Genomic DNA, 21,975 nt, shown 5'->3' on the forward strand with positions numbered 1-21,975 from the left:
AGACCGAAACAACGTAAGCTATTCCGGCTCGCATCCCACAACAGCTCTCAATATTAAGGAGCACATAGCTGCCATTGGAGAGCACCTGGAATGCAGGTCTAATCAAGGGGACAGGGACACCCTTAAGATAACAAGCGAAATTTGCCTTGGAGGCATTACATGCCCATGCAAGGACAGCTGTTTACAAACCATCCAATGGCTCACAGAAGTCTCACATTCACTACCGATAAGAAAGACCTTGTTTATGCCATTGAAACATTTGTACAAGAAAGAAAGCTCCCACACTTCGTGTATGTAACTATCTCCAAGGCTTTCATATCTGCCCACTGGAATGTGTTTCAAACAGGATGTAAATTGAAGCATTGAAATGGGCAGATTTATAACCCCATTTATTAGCCATTCAGCAGATGGTATTTCAGCCACAGTAAAAGGCAACTTTTCCAACTTCTCAATATTCAACATGACATATGTTGCTTCCTTCTTAGCCATTATTAGTTGTTGTTGCGTTAAGTTAAATGTTGACAAAATCTCCCTTGCGCTCACATGTTGCCACGGAACGCGACCTCCTTTCAATGTTTGTAGTGTCCAACCTAACTGCATAATGGATCTTAGCTGACTTGGCCATGTTTTAAAAATGATACATCACTCTGAATTATATCTATTGCAGAGGATGCAATATTATTTAAGTGTAAATTCAGTCAGACAAGGTGTTTATCCCATTATCTACAATGGCTAATGTTTCTGTAAGTTTTCCTGATCTACTTGCCTTAACCGAGCAGCCGCCTCTTGTTGTGAAAGCTTTCACATTTCATTAAATGCAGCATATAAGAAGCATTTTCTGCGTTGTCTTCTGGGGCCTAACAGGAAATCCTGTAAATCTGTGTTATTGGACAGGAGACTCCGATGTTCTTTGACAGCATCTAGTGAGGAGACATGCATCCATTGCTGGCATAGTTTCCCTACCCCATATGTTGTCACTATACCCGATTATAGAGAGAGTCTGGCCTATTCATTCTAAAACCCCCCGAGGGGTTAACAAGACGGATGTGGCACCCATTGGTGTCTACAGGCCATTATAACCACCCACCCCAGGATGCAAAAAATGATGCGTTAAATGTACCATTCTGCACCCATTTATTGAGCTGTACTTTGGATGCATTTATATATTTTTGACATTTGTAAAACTTAGCAGGGGTGGGAATGCAGGGCGCATTCAGTTCTTTAATGTTTGCTAAGCCTAAACAGCTTGTTTGTTGTACTGTTTTGTTTAAAAATATCATTTGAATAGGAATCATACATGCTCTAATTAAAGCTTCTCTTCCTCTTGCTTGCCAGCTTTTTGTTCCCCACACACTCTTTAAGTCAATTGACTTCAACCAATACTCATAGCCTTCTATAGTCAATCAGGAAACAAATGAATCAAAGTAAATCAATTTTGTATCTGACAATAAAACATGTTAGGTTTCCATTCCTGGCAATTTAAAATAATATGACTCAGCATTACAGTATTGACACTGTGCCAGGAAAATATGCAAATTTTCAGTATATGTTTTAGAGCTGCCATCTGGTGGAGCCAACAGTGTTCCCACTGTGTATATTTAAAAATAGTCTTTGGGGTACTTGCTCTGTGAAAGAAATAATGTCCATAATAATTATAACAGAACATAGTAAATAGAACATATCAGCATAATTTCCTTTCAAAGGGTGCACATAGTCGTTTTCAAATACTGTATAATATTTCAGATCAGACATCATAGCATCAACAGTTTTCACATCCCAATCATGTAGCATCAACAGTTTTCACATCCGAGTCATCAGAAGTTACTCCGGGTGTTATCACAGCTATCATGGAAAGTTTAAATAAATATGGTATTTTAATGACCTCAGTAGGCTCATATATATCAAATAATACTTTGTCCCAAATGATCCCATCAGGAATTGGTATGGCTGTAATGTTCACTAGAGACAAGTCTCTGCAAATTTTATGTGATGACAAATGTGGTTTTAGAACCTCATTCACCGGTTCAACTGTAGTGCGTTCAGGAAGAAAATGACCCTGCATCAGAAGCAAGAAAACTAAAACAAACCCAATCCAAAGGAGAAAGGTGAGTACAGTCAATAAGATCCATAGATAAATCCATAGATGAATTAGATAGTTAATTTTAAGCCTATATATCAGCTTACGTGCTCTTGAAAGTTCTGTTGCAGTAGAGGCAGATGAGTCTGTAGAAAAGTCGTCAGCTTCGACTAAGTAACCATCATCTATACAAACAAATGCTGGAGGTGTATTTTGAAGAGGTGAAATTGCTAAAGATTCCCTCGGTGGTGTGAGTAAGTTACTACATCCGTTTGTGTAGAAGTTGTAGAACTTTGCTCCGTATTAGTAGAAATCAATGTGAAAGTGGTTGTCCGTGGAACCAATAAAATCTCATTTTCCACCCTCCCCAAGTTCGGAGAGGTATCAGCATTGCTGTTGAAGACTTGTAGGGGACCATCCTGGTTTGAAATGGGAGGGATTCAGGCACTACTCAGGAGTCCTTTAGGTCGGCTGTGCAGGATCGGCCACATGGTGTAACTTGACATTGTCAATGGAGACAAAGCGATTTTCTTTATTGCCAGGCAGCGGTGGTAAACTCACAATTCTGGTACTGTGTATTCCCAGGACTGGGACTGGTGCACGGTGAGAAGGACCGAATTCCTTTTTCACAGCAATATTTTCACGCACTAGATCCCCAAAGTTTAGGTATCCAGTCGGTGGATGTTACTGGTACATCCCTGATTTCAAGGGAGGCAGCATTGGCAGATGCATTGTCATCACAGAACTGTTGTAAGTCTTGCAAGACAGTGACATGTTCATTTATGTCATGGGGTGTATCCACCACCTCCACGCCAGGACCATCAAGATCTGGAACATACATTTGACTTTCAAAAAGACATTTGTATGATACATGCCCCCAGGGACCTTCTAGGCAGATTGTTAAGTGTTCTCTGGACTCCATATAGGTGTGTAAGCCAGCTACGACCCATGCCTAGTACTCCAGCTGTTAAGGATCACTTTCAATCCCGGTTTCGTCGCTCCACAACACTATTTCCCTCGGGATGAAATGGAGACGAGCAATGCAGTTGGACCCCTAACGAAGCAATGACGTCCCTGTAAGCCCTTGAGGCAAAAGCAGGGCCCTGGGCCAAATGGTCAGCTGCAACAGCATATGTACCGATAAAGACACGCAAATCTTTAATAATAGTTCGAGCGGCAGATGTGCGTTGTGGCCAAACCCACAGAAATCTGGAGCATGAGTCAACAGCGACTATAATATATTTGTATGTACTATCTGGTATCAGGGGACCTCAATGGTCCAAGTACACACATTGTAATGTTTTTTTTGCTATTACGAGGGGTGCCTGCGGTGGGCGCTTCACGGTGGACCCTATTATTTTCTGTCAGATGTCACAACAAAGGACAAACTGCTTGGTATCTTTGTATAGACCTGGCCACCAATATCGTGATTGTAATATTGAAATTGTAGCCGTCATAGCTGCATGGGCAGAAGCAACACTCTCATCGCTGCTTTTACTAATGCAGGTCTTAGTTCTTTATTGGGAATTATCTGAACTCCCACACCTGGAATACTTAGCAGGATATCCTTTAAGAAAGGCGTGCCATCAGCCAAAGCTGCTACAGCTGCCAGTGTTTTGAGTTACTGCAGCAACAGAGGACATATCTACTGCTGATTTGACTGCTTCATCTGCCAAAGTATTGCCTTCAAAGTGTATTCCAACACGCTGATGTCCTAGTGTATGTACAACATGGACGTTAGGTAGCGTCTCCTTCAGATATGCTACTTTCCCACACAGAACTCTGTGTTTAACAGTATTGCCTTTTGAATCTCTGAACCTATTTTGGAGCCAGTAATGCAGATATTAATTGAAGGACTGCACACAACAGTAAGAATCACAGACAATCAATGCCATCTGCTCAGGATCCATATGTTACAGTGCCATCGTCAGAGCCAGAGCCTTGAGGTCTGCTAGTTGTGCACTGCAATCTCCTAGAGTCTATGTGTAAGTATTTTGTAGATGGAACTTTCCATCCTTCATGTAACCACTCATGACTGCGCAAGCGGAGTACTGATGTTTTGTTCCTATCGCCGGTTGGGATGAACCATCAGTGTACAATATTTTATGATATTGTTCGATAGGCAATGTAATTGCTGGAACTGGATACTCAAGTTCATATTGTAAGAATTCATGGGTCTGTAATTTGGAGTCAAAGACATTATCATAATCAGTAGCTGTTAGAGAGATTGCCCATTGAATCCAACATGAATGTAGTGCTTTGGCGTTAGGAACACTTGCTCTGGTAACAGTTTGTAGGGCTGTAATGGGGGAGACAACAATATGGCACTTCCCCTGGGCCAGAGGTGTCTCTTTAAGGACCGCCATCTGGACAGCAGGTAGGATGTTCTCCATGGGAGCAAAGAGTTGTTCAGCTGTGGAATATAAGTGTGATTTATATGCAATTGGGATGGTCTCACCCTCATTGAATGTCACATAAGTGAAACCAATGGCACCAGCAATTACTCTGATGACCAAGTGTTTTTATTGTCCCTTGTAAGCAAGTGTTTTGCTTCAAGCATGTCTTTTTGCAAAGCTTTCAGGATACATGTGTGTTCGACTGTCCAAAATTTACCAATAAAATCAGGACGTATTAAGTCGTACAATGGTTTGGCGCGTTGTGCATAATCTGGAATGTATGTTCTGCCAAAGTTTAAAAAGCCGAACACTGAGTGAAGCTTTTTCATTGTGTTTTGAGGTTGTAGTTGTGTGCATTTTTCAAAAAATTGGGGCGCCAGGCTCCTACATTCATCCGATAATTCATATACTCCTGAAACAGGACATTGAGGAAGGCGTTTTTCATTTTTTTGAAGTTGAATTTGTAGCCTATTTCGGCAAACCCTACAACAATGCAGGCTACCCGTCTTCTGGCGGCCAGTCTTTTTCAGCCAGCAAAATATTGTAAATAGAGATAACGCAGTCCTAAAAGATAGCATCAATTATATGTTCAATGTCCCCTTTTAACTGAATGGTTACTCTGTACACCCAACTTGTAAGAAGTCATCAGTTACTTTCACTTCCAGATACTCTTGAAGATCCTGGCAAACTATTGTAACCTCTGCTGCACTGTCGAGCAGTTTCATTGCCCAGTTCTTGTTCTTCAGTAAAGCCCTCTTCTTGAGTGGCATGTTGAATTGTAACTGCTGCCACCTTTTTCTTTTTAAATTGGGGATTTTGTTGGGGAAGTTTCTTTTCTTTTTTAACTGAAACTTCAGACGGGCATTGTGAGTTGTTAGACCTGACAGCTTTAGGGTGGTCACCTGTAACTTTTTGCCTGCCTCCCTCCACTTTTTGGGTGCTGTTTTTGCTGGTTTTTAGACTCTGCGCACTTTACCACTGCTAACCAGTGCTAAAGTGCATATGCTCTCACGCATTAAACATGATGACATTGGATCATACCCAATTGGATTATTTAAAGTGCACTATATGTGCCCAGGGCCTGTAGATTAAATGCTACTAGTGGGCATGCAGCACTGCTTGTGCCACCCACTTAAGCAGCCCCTTAACCATGTCTCAGGCCTGCCATTGCAAGACCCGTATGTGCAGTTTCACTGCCAATTCGACTTGGCATTTAAAAGTACTTGAAAAGCCTAAAACTCCCCTTTTTCTACATATGTCACACCTAAAGTAGGCCCATGTAATCCATAGGGCAGGGTGCTGTGTAGTTAACATGTCCTGGTAGTGTAAAACTCCTAAATTCGTTTTTACACTGCTGTGAGGCCTGCTCCTTCATAGGCTAACATTAGGGATACCCTCATATACTGTTTGAGCGGTAGCTGCTGATCTGAAAGGAGTAGGAAGGTCATATTTAGAAAGGCCAGAATAGTAATACAAAAACCTGCTAACTGGTGATGTGGGATTTAATATTACTATTTTAGAAATGCCAGTTTTTGAATGTGACTAGGTTCAGTTGACAGTTCCCTTGTGCATTCACTCAGACAAACCCCAAACACAGGATGCTCAACCTCACTTGCATACATCTGCATTTTGAATGGGTCTTCCTGGGCTGGGAGGGTGGAGGGCCTGACACTTACATGTCAAAAGACAGTAGCCTGCCCTCTCACAAAGGAATGCCACACTCCCTAGTGGGACCCTGGCAGACAGGATTGAACTGAATGGAGACCTTGTGCACTTCTAAGCCACTCTTTGAAGTCTCTCTCACTTCAAAGGCACATTTTGGTATTTAAACAGGGCCTCTGCCCCTACCAACTCAGACACTTCCTGGAGAAACGAACCTGAACCAGAACCTGCATCCTGCCAAGAAGAACTGCCTGGCTGCCCAAAGGACTCGCCTGACTGCTTTCTGTGAAGGACTGCTGCCTTGCTGTTGCTCTCCTGCCTTGCTGCTCTCTGGCTGTTGTGAGAAGTGCTCTCCAAGGGCTTGGATAGAGCTTGCCCCTTGTTCCTCGAAGTCTCAGGACCAAAAAGACTTCATTCCTGCAAGAACTCCTTGGGCGCCGAAAATCGACACATTGCCTGCGGGAAACGATGCACAGCCTGCATTGCAGTGAAAAATTCACCACATGCCGAACCGGAACAATGCAGCCTGACTTCGCAATGAGAAGATCGAAGCAGCATTAGCGTAGCCACCGGAAATTCAACGCACAGCCCAATGGATCGATGCACAGCCGGAACGACGCAGACCAACTTCCAGAGAGGAATCGACGTAGCGCCTGCCGTGTGGTAGAAATTTCCACACAACCCCCACCAGATCGATGCAGCCCCTGTGACTCTGTCCCGTCAGCACCAGATTTCAACGCATCGTCCCTGGGGCGTCCGGAAACCCCGCAACCCAAAGCGGATCCACGACTGAGCACCGGAAATCAAGACACAGCCGTCCCTGCGTAGAAAATATATGACGCATCACCATGTGCGGCCAGAAAAATCGACACACACCTCCCTGGTTTCCACCCATCTCCTCCTCTGTGGTTCTTTGTGGAGATTTTGTACGCAAACCAGGTACTTTGTGTTTGCAAGAGACATTTTTTGCTTTTTGCTTTTAAGAGACTAATGACACTTTATATCAATTTTACAAGATATACTTATTACATTTTAATTGTTTTTACCTGCATCTTATCCGATAAATATTATATATTTTTCTAAACACTGTATGGTGTATTTTTGTGGTGTTTTACTGTGTTATTGTATGATTTATTGCACAAATACTTTACACATTGCCTTATACGTTAAGCCTGACTGCTCAGTGCCAAGCTACCAGAGGGTGGGCACAGGAAAATTTGGATTGTGTGTGACTTACCCTGAATAGTATGAGGGTCCTTGCTTGGACAGGGGGTATACTAAAATAGGAGGGACAGGGAGATTAATGGTCCAGTGTACAGCCTCTAAGGTATTATCAGTCTCAAAAACAGAGTACACTGTTCCAAACAAAAATGGCAGGGAAACCTAAATGTTAGGAGCAAGAGCCCTCACACATTCAATCGGATGTCATGCTTCATCATTGGCACTGCAATGTCTGACGGGCTCCCCAAAAAGGGGGCTCTTTGCCAGAGATCTTTTATAGTGACTGCCATAATGAGGTTTGTAGTGGACACTGCTGAATTGGACAGGGGGTATCCTGACTGCCAACCAAAGACCCCATTTCTAACATGAGTCCTTTCTCGGTTTCACGTACTCAGTTCACTGCTCTGACCACCCACCTCTCTCACTGCGTTTTTCCATTGAGTCCTGAAAGGAACGAGATTGGCTTGTATCAGTATATTGATATCTGTCAAGGGTTTTTATGTTATCCCTATTTCTAAGGTTGTACCTATTTTGTGGGGTCTCCGGATGCCAAGATTCTCCCCTTTATTTTTTAGGTGGTTGATGTTTCTCATCTCAGCGTTTTTTGGATCCTTCAGGGGCCTGCTTGGTAGAATGTTTATTAGATCTGCCTGAAATTGTGGTTTAATTGGTCCAGCCCCTAGACTATCTGGACCAGTACTAGAATAGGTCTCTGCAATAATCTTTGGTAACTCCCATTCTTGATCCTGTGAAGGAACATCACAGAGCTGCATGCTCACTGCTAGTGCAAATACTTCCCCTTTCAGATTACCTAATATAATTGAAGATACTGTGGCAAAATTGCCCATTTATTGCATCCCCAAATACAGGGCCGGGGCAGCCCCATATTCATCTTGAATTTATTTTAATACCTCCGGAAGATTGGCAAGTGTTGGTGTACCGTGTGCGGTAGTATAGAGCGTGGAAAATACCTTGCCCCATGTATTTCAGTTATCAACAGTTGGAACCATCCCGAATGGCAAGCACATAGTGCAAATTCTATGTTTATCTTGAGGTCCTGTATGAGGAAAAACTGCTTCCAGTGAAATTGAATTTCCTCCCGTTTGGTGGGTACTTTACCCATGATTGATTTTACAGTCGCAGGGTTAATGCCTGGCATGACTGCATATTGTTGCCCTGCGGCAGCACGTGCTGGGTTAGTATTTAATTTTTGCATAATAAACCATACTAATAATCTGTGTATTGTCGTGAGATCTATATATGTCCAGTGAACCTCAGCTTCCACTAAGGTTGCTGTATTAGAGTGTGGTGTATATGTGGCCAATAAAGGCCAGGTCGGGCCATCATTGCTCAGAGAACCTAATCTAGCATGTAATATTGTATGTGGTAGGGCACCATCAAGCCAATTGTTATGGCCTTGATAAGATAAAGGTATCTCTAAATATGCATAAGCTCTGTCTTGTGCTGGTATGTTTGCAGGTGTATAGTGGTGACATTTGTTTGTGTTCCCATCTACTGCTGGAGAGGTGACCCGAGAATAAAACATTTTTGTTCTATAGGCTGGATGAGCCTCAACAACAAATGTAACTGAACCCCCAATGGGCCGTTAGGCCATTTGCCAATAAATGTGCAGTAAGGGGTGGTCGCATATTTACTGCAATTGCTGCACATTGAGGGTTTGCCATTTTAATGGTAGATATATGTTCAGAGATAAGGACACCTAGTGGAGATTGGTCCTTTTAAGGTTCAAGCTTGAACAACCTACACCTCAAGACAGGTAATACCTATGTAGATGAGGGCGAAATCCTCAATACCATGGACGTCTCCATATATTGTTTCGAGGTGTCTTTAGCCTTAAATGAGAGAGAGATACTTAGGAGGATCCAAATATTAGTGCCTGTCCAAACCTTGGTGGCGCCATGTCGCGTAGGTTCTCATTTTGGCAATGAGGCTACTGGTTTTGGGAAACAGGATCACACAGATTGTGGCTACTAAGTAGAATTCCACACCACATGACACCTGTTTGTCGAATCCGGGTTCTCCAGCCGACTAGCACCGCCTCATCTCAGGCTGAGATGATTTTGGCAACCGGGCACATGACAAGATGACTCCTCAGGTAAATCGTGATCGATAAGATCCCATCCCTTTCTCTCAGTTACCAAAAGTCCCAAGTAGGCAAATATGACAGAGGCAGATTATAGTTCAATAGGAATTTATTGAAGTAACTGCATCTTAGATAAAAAGGTGTGTATTGCAATAACTAGGATGATGAAACATAATAAAAGCAAATGGGTTACTAACAGAGTGAAACACAAGAATAATCCTACCATAATGTCATTAGGAGTGATGCTTATATTTCTCCTACCTACACTATGGGGGTTATTCCAACTTTGGAGGAAGTGGTAATCCGTCCCAAAAGTGACTGTAAAGTGACGGATATACCACCAGCCATATTACGAGTCCATTATATCCTATGGAACTCGTAATACGGCTGGTGGTAAATCCGTCACATTTGGGACGGATTACCACCTCCTCCAAAGTTGGAATAACCCCCTATGTCTGAGTACAGCGTAATAAGCCTAATTGGCCCTTTGGGTTTTCCCCTGGGGGGTACACCATCCCTCATATCTGGAGTAAGAAGCCTGTGGTCTAGAGAGACACCGTCCCGATGTGGATCAGGGGTCCGGCCGCCTAGGCAAGTAACTATAGTGAAGCAATCAGCAGTCAGCATACAGTTGTGGTCATCTGGCTGCAATCTCCCTCTATCGTGTCTAGGACAAAGGGGCGTTTTTATAATAAAACAGCTGACTTTCTAAGAAAGGTCCCCATGTATGAGTGTGTGTTTTCTGTGAATGTTGGAGACACAGCATACCATGTTTGTAGGCAACCCTATCTGAGTGTAGCCTAGGAGAAAGCACAAAGTGACATAAATGTCCTACAAATAATGTGATGCTTTTCCTAGGCAAAAGTACAATGAGATAAAGAAAATAAAACAGCACCGTAAATATTGTTATCGCTAGAAAAATAAAGCAATGCCGAATAAAATGTAACAGGGTTAAAGTGCTCAGTGGCCGGCCTAGTTAGTTTGAAACCAACGTGTTTAAAACATCGCTAAAATAGCTGTACAACAGTATTCTCCAACCTAAATTCAGTCTGCCAACAGAGATGTAATACCCAACATTTGTGTAGCAAGTGAAATAGAGGGATAGACCTGGCTACTACTCCCAGGAGGCCCTGCTCCTGTGATTCCCACCAATAGCCCAGTGTTTAGTAGTAGTAGTATTTACTTTATTTTGGTTAAACAACCATAAATGTATACATAAATACATTAATAAAATTGAGCATATACATTCTCCTAGTGCATTCAGATCTTAAAAAAAGATACAAATATGTATTATTTACACATGTAAAAGAATGAAAACACATATGCATTGTGTAAGTGCAAGGTACAAATTTAACTTGAAGTACATGTACGGCATATGGGAAACAGGTTTAAATTGGAGATGAAGTAATCAAATGTAAGTTCAAAAGTATCTGTCCAATGCTTGCTCCAGATATTTGGTTACAGCAATGACTATCACCACCTTCGAGTCATATTTAAGGATTCTCAGGGCCTCCCAGTAGTGTCTGGCACCCAGGAGCTTACAAACAGGGATTATCCATCTCCCGTGAGGGTGTGAATATTGCAGGCAGAAAAAGAGAAAGTGCTCTTCAGTTTCCTTTAGTTGAGGACAGGAATGACGAAACACAGAAGAGGTACGCTTCTCCCATTTAGCCATTAAGGCCCATATTTATACTTTTTTAGTGCTGCAATTGTGTTTTGTAAGTCAGCCCTGTTTTTGCCTCAAAAAATTATGCAAATGCTGCACTAAAAAAGCATAAATATGGGCCTAAATGTCTTAGTAGTAGGGACCCGTACCTATGCTGTTGGTACAGGCGCTTGGCAAAGGGGGAATTGATTTCATCCAAGAAATGTTCGTAGGATGGGGAGCATTCAATGTTTAAAAATTGTCCAGCCAGGTTCTCATGATCATTGTTCAACCATGTTTGCTCCAAGGCATAGTTCCAGTAAGCTCTTTTCAATGTTAGGGATACGTCCTTGGCAACAACTGCTGGAGACTTCCAAAGGTCAATCATTTTCAGGTTCTCACACTGGGACTTAATGTACTTCAGCCAAGGCGCAATTACCCGTGAGTCATTAGAAATTAGGTCAATGAAGGAGTCCCTATACGGTGTTAGTTCCCTGCATTTCCACATCCTCATCCAATACAATAAGGGTTTTAAAGCCACCACCAAATTTATAGGGTTTAGTGCTAAGTCCATCCTCAGTGGCACCAGTGGCATGCCCTTATGTAACTTGAGCATGTTCCTAAGAAAATTGTTCTCAGCTGTTAGAAGGACGGTAGTATCCGTGAAACCCCAAATCTCTGCCCCATAAGTGGCTGCCGTGAGGGCAGTAGCTTTGAATATCTGGAGAACCGGGGACACTGCACCACCCCCCATTTCCTTCTGTTTCCTGCTGATTTGGTAAGCCTTCTGGATGAGAGGTTTTTTGCTCTTCACCAACTGATGGCCTCAAGACATTGAATCAGACAGACGGACCCCTAAGTAGTCAAAGTGTTTGACTTGTTCAATTGTGGAGCCAATAATTAAAATTCTCCCTCTAAATGTCTTGTGGGTGTTTATCGCCATAAAATTTGTTTTGTTGGGTTAATTTCCAGACCCCTTGCCTTACAAAAGCCACGAAGGAGTCCAGTTCTGCCTGAAGGCCCATTGGAGTTCTAGAGATGAGCAGGGTATCGTCGGCAAACATTAATATCAGAAGGGGGGTTCCAGCAAGCTTAGGGGCATCATGCGTACATCGTGAAAGCCATTTTACTGCCTCATTAATGTAGAGACTGAAAAGTGTTGAGACCAATACGCAACCCTGCTTTACTCCTCGACGAGTTGGAATTGGGTCTGTTAAATCCCCCAGTGTTCCATCTCACTTTGGCATAGGTGTTTATGTGGAGTGCCCTAAAGATACATATTAGGTCAAACGACACCCCATATCCTGCAAGTATTTCCCACAAGTTTTCCCTAGGTACCAGGTCGAAGGCTGCAGTAAGATCTATAAAGGCGACATACAGGTGGTCCCTCTTTAGGGTGACATACTTCCAGCATAACATCTTGAAAACGAAAGACCTGATCAACAGTGCTGATCTTGCTCCTGAACCCTGCCTGGGCATTCTCAAGGATATGATTGTACATTACCCATGCTTGTAGTTTAGCCAAAACCCGTCTGCAAAAGATTTTTTGAGAATTGTCTACCAGGCTCATGGGTCTGTAGTTAGAGGGAATGTCCCTACTTCCTTTTTTTAATATGGGTACGATAACAGCTCCTAGCCAGGTCGGTGGAATGGTCATGCCCTTCATTATAGCATTGCTCAATGCATTAAGGTAGGGGATCCAGACCTCTGGGTGTGAGAGGAAAAGATCGCCAGAAATACCATCCAGGGTAGGGGCCTTCTCCTTTTTCATTTGCATCAGGGCTACCATGGTTTCAGCCTGGGAGAAATATGGGCACTCGGTCTCTACGTAGCCTCCATCTCAGGAGGGTTGGAAAAATCCTCCAGGTATACCAAGCAATCCCTCTCAATTAGTTCCTCCCTAATGCTTTCATCGTGTTCCACCCCCCCCCCACTGTAAAGGGATGAGAAGTGCTCAACCCAAGCTCTCGGTTGCACTACCGCTTCAAGGTGGTTATTTATTAATTTCGAGCTGGATGCCACCAGTGACCAAGACATCTTCTGATTCTTACTCTTAAGTGTGTTGGAAAGCTCTTCCCAATGGGCCATGTCCCAGTTCTGTTTAGCCTTTTTTAGGATAGCCTTGTAGTTATTCCCAGCAATGGTTATTTTTGGCTTGATTGGCTGCTTCAATGTGTCTAGGAGACCGAGCTTGGCCAACTGACAGTCCTCAGTGAACCATCCTGGGGCAACTTTGATGGAAGCCCCTTTTTTCCCTAATTTTATTAAACAGAGGCCTAAGCTGTTCCATGAGCTGACAATGCACAAGAACCATATTGGGCTCATACCCCCTTAACGGTATTACTTCAACTAGGTTATCAACAAATAGTTTGTATATTTTAGTTTGAATTTCTGCATTATCCACAACTTCTGCCCATTTCACGTTCCTCCTGTTATTAAATGTCTGTAGGGGATTTGCATGGACTACCGCTGACAAATTACAGCTAGTAAATATAGCACTTAAGGCCTCATGATCGATATCTGTTCGAGGGATAACCATGTCTGTCAAGAGCGGCCACATTTCCAGGTCGACCAGGAGATAGTCAATGTAAGAACTCAAAATGCCTCTCTTAAAGGTCAGGTGCGGGGGATTATCGGAACAAATATTGCCATTAGCAATTATTAAGCCATTCTCTAGTTGGCCAGCTACAGTGCTTAATTTCCCTGTCATTTGTGCGGCTGCCCCAGAACCAATCAGATCACCTTGGAGATCCTGCAAATAGACTATCTCCCTCTGCCCTTTTCCAAGTGTTGTGTTACAATCACCTGCAATCAATTTTATGGTGCCTCCTTTTAGGCGCTGAACAGTATTAGCGAGATTAACTACTCTGGAGGAGGGGACATTTACCGGTACTGATCTAATGTAGGCATTAATTATCGCAATATATCTGGCCCCAGTAGGTATTTTAACTTTTATTTCTACCCCTGGCAAATCCTTGCCTCCTGTTGGTACTACTTTCACTTATGGGAAAAGATCTAGTTTCAACCAAATAAGAAGACCCCCATAAGCTCTACCAATGGATGAAGGGACCACATTAGCAACAAACGGAATATACCCACTTCTATGTACTTGTGCCACTGCCCACTTCTCCTGCAAAAGTATAATCTGGTGGTGATCAATGAACTCACCCCACTCTGGGTCTGCAAGCTTAGCACGGACGCCTACTACATTCCAAGTTAGACCTCTAATGGAGTTTTCGGCAATCAACCTGCTATCCCACCTCGGTCCCACCTAGCGCATGCCTGTTCAGCCATAATAGAATTAATATTACTCTGGCGGTCATTCTGACTCTGGAGGGCGGCGGTTGCCGCCCGCCAGGCGGGAACCGCCATTTGGCCGCTACGCGGTCAAAAGACCGCTGCCAGCATTTCAACCTTCCCGCTGGGCCGGCGGGCGCTAACCATGTTAGCGCCCGCCGGCACAGCGGGAAGGAGGCCTGCAACACAGAAGCCGGCTCCGAATGGAGCCGGCGGTGTTGCGGGCGTGCGACGGGTGCAGTTGCACCCGTCGCGCTTTTCACTGTCTGCTAAGCAGACAGTGAAAAGCTTCATGGGGCCCTGTTAGGGGGCCCCTGCACTGCCCATGCCAGTGGCATGGGCAGTGCAGGGGCCCCCAGGGGCTCCAGGACACCTGTTCCCGCCAGCCTCTTCCTGGCGGTGAAAACCACCAGAAACAGTCTGGCGGGAAGGGGGTAAGAATCCCCTGCGCAGCGCTGCTTGCAGCGCTGCGCTGGCAGATTCGCCCAGCCGGGGGGAAAACGGCGGTAAACCGCCGGCCCCGGTTTTCTGACCGCAGCTTTACCGCCGCGGTCAGAATGGGCTTGGAAGCACCGCCAGCCTGTTGGCGGTGCTTCCGTCATTCGCGACCCTGGCGGTCAAAGACCGCCAGGGTCAGAATGACCCCCTCTGTGTTGCTGTGTCCCTCATATCATCACCCACGGGACTCAGCTCTAGGTCCTCGATGGCGCATGCTGCAGTTTGCCCACTGAAGCCTTCCCTAGATGTACAGTTAAGGACAGAACTTGTCCTTACCCCCGATTGTCAATCAATGTCTGCTAAATTAGAGCATTCCCCTACCAATGTGTTGCGTTGGAGGTGAGTGAAAGAGTTACACCCTTCTGAGATCTGGGGTTCTTCTAGTTGGATGGGGGCATTGAGTTTAAGGCGCATGTGTGTTCTTGGTGTAGGTCTAAATCTTAATTCCATGGATATCAGCTCATCCACCAATTTAAGACTCATTTCACTCCTATATAATCCCATTGGTGTGCAAAGGGGCTACAACGTGAGACAGATTAAATGTCATACCTAATGATAGACGTACAAGCCCTGGTGTGGCGGAACCAGTGAATTACTTTGTTAATGCAAGATTCTTGAGTTTCACTGGCTCGGTGTGAGTGTGTTTGAGGACATTTGTCAGATGGATAATGGTAGATAGACATGTACTCTGGCTGTTATTGGAGGTGTTTTGACTCCCACAATGAATCTGGCCTGTTTGACAGGCGGTTGGCCGAGTGGGCTGTGCACTGTGTTGCTTGAGGGTGTATCTACCTCCAACTAATTCTCCTCTTACAAGGTTAGATGAGGTTGAGCGTGCTAAGCTAGCAAACCCACCATTGTCAGCAACTAACCCATTACCCTTAACTGACTGAGGCTTTGGGAGGGGTGCTTGGCTATAGTGCTTTGGCACTGGATTTGCACCTCCTATCTTGGTTCCTAAGTTTTCCCCCAAAGTAGCTAATTTGCCCACCTTTCCACCTAATTTGACAGCCATCCTGTTCATACACTCACGCAATCGCTGTATCTCTCCTCTAAGTGCCTGCAGCTGTAGCTGTGCCAGTGGTTCCCCTATCTTGGGCTGATATAGATCTACTGTGTCTGGGTACCTTGCTAGATCCAATGAATTGGGGTTCTCATCTGGTATAGTTCCTTGGTTAGCTAGGAGGGCAAACTGGTTGGAGCAGTTGATATTAATAGCAGCTGTGCTTTCAACCTGGGAATGATCTATTGAAGGGACCGGGGCAGCTGCTACTGTGCTTACTCTTAAAAGCTCATCCCCTGATGCATAGCTATCTTTTGTGGCTAAAGTTGGACCTGGTGCCCCGCCCCTTTGTGGTTTTCTTAAAGTAGGTCTTGTAGGAGGCTGGCCTGGTTTGTAGTGGGCACCTTGGGTACTTACAGCAGGTCCAGTTATCCCTTGTTAGTGACTATAGTAGTGTTCTAGCAGCTTAGGCTGATAGAGGTAGCTATAGCAGAGCAGCTTAGGCTGAACTAGGAGACATGCAAAGCTCATGCAATACCACGTATAGTTACACAGTACTTATACACAAGTAAAGACAATACTCAGTGTTTCCAAAAAATAAAGGTATTTATTTGGGTGACACAGTACCAAAAATATCTTAGAGACAATACTCCTTCTGGAGGTAAGTACTATACACAATATATACACTAGACACCAAAATTAGACAAGTAAATAGTCATAGAACAATGCAAACAGTAGGAAATCCGATAGAATGCAATGGGAGAAAATAGGTCTAGGGGCAACACAAATCATATACTAAAAAAGTGGAATGTGAATCACAAATTCCCCCCTAGACAAGTGTAGTGTGTGCAGAATCGCTGGGAGAGTAAGAATACAGTAAAGGTAAGTAAATTACCCTACTCCAGAGCCCAGAAAAGCAGGAGTAAAGTACTGCAAGTTTCCTTAGGACACACTACACCTCTTTTTTGGGATTTTTCAGCAGCTAATCAAGTCTGCAAAGAACAACGGCTGAATTACTGGACCTGAAGACCTGCAAAGGAAGAGGGCCAGTCCAGAAGTCAAAAGAAGTTCCAGGAAGGACAGGAGCCCCTGTCAACCCAGAAGAGGGTGCAAAAGAAGAGTCCCTGGTTAGTCGAAGACTGCAGGAATGCACCCTAGAAAGATGCCAGTGGGTTGCTGCATGATGCAAATAATGTCCCACGGACGTGAAAATCGTTGCAGATGAGATTTCGTGTCAGAAGTCACCAACAGGCCTTGTCTACAACAAAAGTGTGTTTTTCATCAAAATGGAGCTGGATGGACTCAGGAGGGACCTGGGGGCCTCAACTCTGTGTGAGGAGGAAGAGGGGGTTCTCAGCACTTTAGAGAGCCCTTAGGATGCCAGCCAGCACCTCCAGGAGCCACATGACCAGGGTTCAAAGGAGGTGAAAAATGCAGTTGATGCAGCAAAACAAAGAGAGGTCCCACACCGCTGGAGAACTACTCAGCAATTGAGCTTCACAGAATAGAGTGCTGGGGACCTGGGCCAGGCTTTGCACAAAGGAATTTTGCTAAGAATGCACAGAGGCCTCAGGAGGTAAAGAAGACAGGGGTACTGTCGTTCTCCTGGAAGGCAAGGTCTTACCTCTTCCAAATTGCGTCAGCAGGACCTCAGGATAGACTATGTTAATGATGTCCACCCTCTGTGTCCTTAGGAGCATGCTCGTTGTTGTGAGAGGAGTCCCAGGGTCATCATCTTGGAAGGTGCCTGCTTGGAGCAGGGGAGTGACTCTGTCACTCCACAGGAGATTTCTTTTGATCTTCAGGTGCAGGATGAAGACAGGGAGTCCCCAGAGCGTGCACACCATGGAAACTGTTGCAGTTGCTGACTTGGAGCTGAGGTTGCTGAAGAAAAATGCCTCTTGTAGACACTTTGTTGCAGTTACACTGTTTCCTGGAGCAGGCTGCAGTTGATCCAAGGTCAGAAGAGTCTGAAGTTGTTGCATAGGATTCCTGAAGGAAACTTGCTAGCACAATCTGAAGAGAGCCCACAGGAGACACCCTACATAGCCTTGAGAGGGGGATTGGCTACCTTATCAGGTATGGACCTATCAGGAGGGGTCTCTGACGTCACCTGCTGGCACTGGCCATTCAGAGCCCTCCAGAGTGCCCCCACACCTTGCAAAGCAAGATGGCTGAAGTCTGGGACACACTGGAGGAGCTCTGGGCACCACCCCTGGGATGGTGATGGACAGGGGAGTAGTCACTCCCCTTTCCTTTGTCCAGTTTCCCACCAGAGCAAGGGAGAAGGGGTCCCTGAACTGGTGTAGACTGGTTTATGCAAGGAGGGCACCATCTGTGCCCTTCAAAGCATTTCCGGATGCTGGGGGAGGCTACGCCTCCCCAGCCTGTAACACTTATTTCCAAAAGGAGCGGGTGTAACACCATACTCTCAGAGGAAATGCTTGTTCTGCCTTCCTGGGACTGAGCTGCCCAGACCCAAGGAGGGCATAACCCTGTCTGGTGGGTGGCATCAGCTCTAGCTGCAGTGCAAGTCTCAGAGAGTTGGTTTGGCAGTACTGGGCATGGTGGAGCCCCCACGATGCATGGAATTGGCTCCCCAATACCAAATTTGGAATGGGGGGACAATTCCATGACCTTAGACATGCTACATGGCCATATTCGGAGTTACCATTGTGAAGCTACATATAGGTATTGACCTATATGTAGTGCACATATGTAACGGCATCCGCCCACTCACAAAGTCCAGGGAAATGGCCATGAACTATGTGGGGGCACCTTTGCTAGTTCAAGGGTGCCCTCACACTTATAAGCTGTGCACCTAACCTTCAGCAAGTAAAGGTTAGACATATAGGTGACTTATAAGTTACTTAAGTGCAGTGAAAATGGCTGCAAAATAGTGTGTGCACTATTTCATGCAGGCTGCAGTGGCAGTCTGTGTAAGGGTTTGTCTGAGCTCCCTATGGGTGGCAAAAGAAATGCTGCAGCCCATATGGATCTCTTGGAACCCCAATGTCCTGGGTACTCAGGTACCACATACTACGGACTTATAAGGGGGGTCCAGTATGCCAATTGAAATTGGTAAATGAAGCCACTGGCCTACAGTGACAAATTTGAAAGCAGAGAGAGCATAAGCACTGAGGTTCTAGTTAGCAGAGCTGCAGTGACAGTTAGGCACGACACAGGCATACAGATTAGGCCACAAGCTATGAGCACTGGGGTCCTGACCAGCAGGATCCTAGTGAGACAGGCAAAAATATACTGACATACATGTGAAAAATGGGGGTAACATGCCAAGGAAGATGGTACTTTCCTACACAACCCCCCCTCCCAAACGAGGGGCAATAAGGCTAACCTTTCCCAGATGAGTCCTCATTGTCTAAGTGGAAATATCTGGAGAGTCTATCTGCATTGGAGCGGGTACTCCCAGGTCTATGTTCCACTGTACAGTCCATTCCCTGTAGGGAGATGGACCACCTCAACAATTTAGGGTTTTCACCTTTCATTTGTTTAAGCCATGATAGAGATTTGTGGTCTGAGTGAACAATAAAGTGGGTCCCATACAAGTAGGGTCTCAGCTTTTTCAATGCCCAGACCACAGCAAAGTCCCTCTCTATGACAGATCAACACTTTTGTCTAGGGGTCAACCTCCTACTAATAAAAGCAACAGGTTGATCCTGGCCCTCTGAGTTAAGTTGTGACAGTACAGCCCCTACCCCTCATTCAGAAGCATCTGTTTGGACAATGAATTGTTTGGAGTAGTTTGGGCTCTTTAAGACAGGTGCAGAGCACATTACCTGCTTAAGCTCCTCAAAAGCATTTTGACAGCTAGCTGTCCACAATACCTTTTTAGGCATTTTTTTTGCTGGTGAGGTCATTAAGAGGTGCTGTAATGGAGCCATAGTTCTTAATGAACCTCCTGTTATACCCAGTGAGACCTAAGAAGGCTCTGACCTGGGTCTGAGTTGTAGGAGGAGCCCAGTCCATAATGGCCTGGATCTTCCCCTGAAGTGGTTCAATCTGTTCCCTACCTACCAGTTGGCCCAGATAAACCACTTTCCCCTGCCCTATCTGGCACTTTGAAGCCTTGATAGTTAGGCCTGCCTTTTGCAGGGCCTCCAAAAGTTTCCAGGGGTGGACCAGGTGATCATCCCAGGTGGAGCTAAAGACAGCAATATCGTCCAAATATGCTGCACTAAAAGCTCCCAATCCTTGGAGGACTACATTCACCAGCCTCTGAAAAGTGGCAGGTGCATTTTTCACTGTGAAGTGATAATGCCCTCCTATGGTAGAAAATGCAGTTTTTGCTTTAGCATCTTCTGACATTTTGATCTGCCTCTACCCTGCAGTCAAGTCAAAAGTGCTTAGATACTTGGCAGATGCCAGTGTATCTATTAGCTCATCTGCCCTGGTATAGGGTGAGCATCTGTTTTGGTTACTGTATTGAGACCCCTATAGTCCACACAAAACTGCATTTCTCTCTTGCTTCTTTGTTATGAGGTTTGGGGACAAGCACCACTGGGCTAGCCTAGGGGCTAGCAGAATGCTCAATAACTCCAAGGTCTAACATTTTCTGAACGTCAGCTTTTATGCAATCTCTGACATGGTCAGGTTGCCTGTAAATTTTGCTTTTGACAGGTAAACTGTCTCCAGTGTCATTTGTATGTTCACACCAAGTAGCTGTACCAGGCATGAGTGAAAAAAGTTCCGAAAACTGACCAAGGAGATTTTTACAGTCTTCCTTCTGCTCAGCAGTAAGGCATTCTGCCAGAACCACTCCCTCCACTAAATCATCCGTTTCAGTGGTGGAGCAAAGATCAGGGAGAGGGTCACTCTCTTCTTCCTGTCCCTCATCTGTAGCCATGAGCCGGGTTAAGTCAGCCCTGTCATAGTAAGGCTTTAGGCGATTGACATGAAGCACCCTAAGGGGCCTTCTGGCAGTGCCCAGGTCCACCAAGTAGGTGACCTCACCTTTTTTTTAGACAATTAGATGGGGTCCACTCCATTTGTCCTGGAGCGCTCTTGGGGCCACAGGCTCTAAAACCCACACCTTCTGTCCTGGGTGGTACTCTTCCAGGACTGCCTTCTGGTAAAACCATTGCTTTTGGAGCTCTTGGCTGGCCTGAAGGTTTTTGCTAGCCTTTTTCATGTACTCAGCCATCCTACTTCTCCGGCCAAGTACATAGTCCACTATGTCCTGTTTTGGAGCTTTGTAAGGTTGTTCCCAACCTTCCTTAACAAGAACAAGTGGACCCCTCACAGGTTGACCAAAGAGGAGTTCAAAGGGGCTGTAGCCCAATCCTTTCTGGGGTACCTCCCTGTAGGCGAAAAGGAGGCATGGTCATAGGACATCCCATATCCTTATGAGTTTTTCAGAGAGTCCCATAATCATACCTTTGAGAGTTTTATTAAACCTCCCAACCAGTCCTTTAGTTTGTGGATGATAAGGGGTGGTGAAAGTGTATGTCACACCACACTCCTTCCACATTGCTTTTAGGTATGCAAACATAAAGGTACTACCTCTATCTGACACCACTTCCTTAGGGAAGCCCACTCTGGAAAAGATTCCTAGGAGGGCCTTTTCCAATGCAGGAGCTGTAGTGGTGCTTAATGGGATAGCTTCTGGGTACCTTGTGGCATGGTCCCCCACCACAAGGATAACCCTATTGTCAGAAGCTGTTGGAGGGTTAAGGGGGCCAACAATATCAACTCCTACCCATTCAAAGAGCACCTCAACCACTAGTAGTGGCATTAAGGGGGCCTTTGGGGTGCCACCAATCTTGCCACTGGCTTGGCAGGTGACACAGGAGTGGCAAAACTCCTTTGCGTCTTCTGACATATGAGGCCAGTGAAAATGTGGAACAAGTCTGTCCCATGTTTTAGTCTGACCTAAATGCCCAGCTTATGGGATGTCATGAGCCGGAGTTAGGAGGAATTCCCTGTACTGAAGGGGGATGACCAGTCTCCTGGTGGCACCAGGTTTAGGGTCCCTTGCTTCAGTATAAAGGAGATTATTCTCCCCCTTAAACTATGTGTGTGTCAGTGACATCACCATTTTGCTGCTTGACAGCT

This window comes from Pleurodeles waltl, chromosome 9 (assembly GCF_031143425.1).
Source record: "Pleurodeles waltl isolate 20211129_DDA chromosome 9, aPleWal1.hap1.20221129, whole genome shotgun sequence".
Lineage (NCBI taxonomy): Eukaryota > Metazoa > Chordata > Amphibia > Caudata > Salamandridae > Pleurodeles > Pleurodeles waltl.